The sequence below is a fragment of the Aulonocara sp. 'chitande type north' Nkhata Bay genome, linkage group LG22 (assembly GCF_057382095.1).
Source record: "Aulonocara sp. 'chitande type north' Nkhata Bay isolate Kocher_YH1m ecotype deep benthic linkage group LG22, A_spYH_male_GT1.1, whole genome shotgun sequence".
NCBI lineage: Eukaryota > Metazoa > Chordata > Actinopteri > Cichliformes > Cichlidae > Aulonocara > Aulonocara sp. 'chitande type north' Nkhata Bay.
The window spans coordinates 8,222,505-8,224,309 of record NC_141364.1 but is presented as its reverse complement, the minus strand read 5'-3'; the positions used below and the strand labels follow the sequence as shown (position 1 = coordinate 8,224,309).

General features: G+C 44.7%; 1 long non-coding RNA gene across 1 annotated transcript; it reads right to left on the bottom strand.

The window, feature by feature from the left end:
• Window positions 1-790: 790 nt before the first annotated feature.
• On the bottom strand, window positions 791-1,246 carry LOC147303430 (uncharacterized). Its single transcript, XR_015126778.1, has 2 exons — window positions 1,060-1,246; window positions 791-966 (listed from the first exon to the last, which is right to left on the bottom strand). It is a non-coding gene; the product is annotated as an uncharacterized LOC147303430 (long non-coding RNA).
• Window positions 1,247-1,805: the final 559 nt, after the last annotated feature.

The following is a 1,805-nucleotide window of genomic DNA, read 5'->3' as shown; positions in this document are numbered from 1 at the left end:
ATGTATTATATTCTAAAATGATGCTAAATGATAAAAATGAAGGTGTTAGAGTTTGTATTGTTGATTGTCATTTATGCTTAGAAATATTTAACCATATATTCTTAGAGGTGTATAATCAATTGTGTAGTGACAGGAGGTGTGATCTCTAGCAGGCTACAAAAGGCTTGGTGTGTATTCCACACCTACATCCTGGGAGCATGGGAAGAGGTTGCATCTTGTCTTAATTGTTTTATGGTAGGATTAACGTAGCTACGTCTGTTCTAGTCTAAGTGCTTTTCTGTTTAGATGAACTTCTGGACTTCCTCACCGGGGGGGGGGGTCTAGTCTACCCTCTTCCTGACCAAGGATGTTTGACCCTTTGATCAGCAACACACACACACACACCACACACACACAGGCAAGGTACTCTTTGTTTGTATGTAGACGTCGTATGTTAATGAACCTATGCATATTCATGTAACCTCAATAAAAGGACAGTGGTACGGGAGGACAGACGAGAGCAACTGGGGTCAGACGAAGGAACGGCGCTCTGTCCGGTCTCTCCCGTGCACGAGTAACATGAAGAACTTTGCCTACTTGTCTTGCTTTGCAGTGTAATTGTATTGTCTTTAACGTTCCAGCGGATAGGTACAGCTGGTTAAACTATCTTCAGCTAAAAACCTTCTGCTAAAGTAGACAGTGAATAATTTCTGTTCCATTTCTGTATTAAAGAGCTGTAAACCATATCACTGTCACGGTTTGGCATGGCAAACCGTGGGGGGTGTGGGGAAGGAGGACCCAGGCGCGGTGCTCTATGTACAAGCAGTACGTTTATTTACAGTGTGTGGAAATAACAACAATAAATCCCCGTGGTTTCCCCTGACTCCCGTGTCGTGTCTCTCCGTGACCAGTCCGTGTCTCAGTGCTCTCCGCTCCCGTGTCTCAGCACTCCTCGTGCTGGCTGCTGTCTGGCGCTCCACACTTCTCCTGGGGACACAATAGACGCAGCCGTCAGGACACATAACCGCGGGCATACATACACTAACTCAGTTCAAATGGATGACTAACGTGGAGACTCACGCAATGATCCCACGTCGGTGGGAGCTCCAAGACTCTCCTAAGTAGCACCCCCGACGAGGCCTGACCAGCAGCAGGTGTGTGGCTTCGGGTGTGGCCAGACCATCAGCAGGGCCACACCCACCAGGCCTGAAGGCACCCACTGAAACACATATACACACACACGCAAACAGGGAGAAGGACAGCAACACCAAATATACATACAATAATAATAATAATAATATAATTCATAACTGCTCAGGGACCCTGACAATCACTGATGAATATCACATTATCAACTTTGATCTTTTTAAGTCTAGGCCAGAGTTTTATGAACAGCCGTTGGGTGATGGCATCAACTTTTTCAGTAGAGGAAGGTGAACTGGCATTTTTATTGACACGTGTCACCACCTTCTTGATACAGGCTTCCACAGATAACCTGTAATTTTCAGCATCACACAGGGCTGGATTCTGCATAGTGTCGATCAGGTGATTTTTAATGATATCGACCGTCAGTTTTCTCAACACTGGGTCCTCGTCGTTCAGTAACATCAGTAAATGTTTTTCTTTACAGAATGTTTTCTGACGTAGCTCTTGGTAAATGGCCCTGTCCAGATCTTTCAGTTTTTTTTCATGTATATGCAGATCTTTGATCCTGTTGTCAGACAACATGTGTTTTTTTGTGTGTCCCGTTTGGATCTTTAGCCATAAGAATTGTTGTCTTAAGGCCAAGAAAGATGCCAAGCGGATTTATTTTACCAAGTGGATCA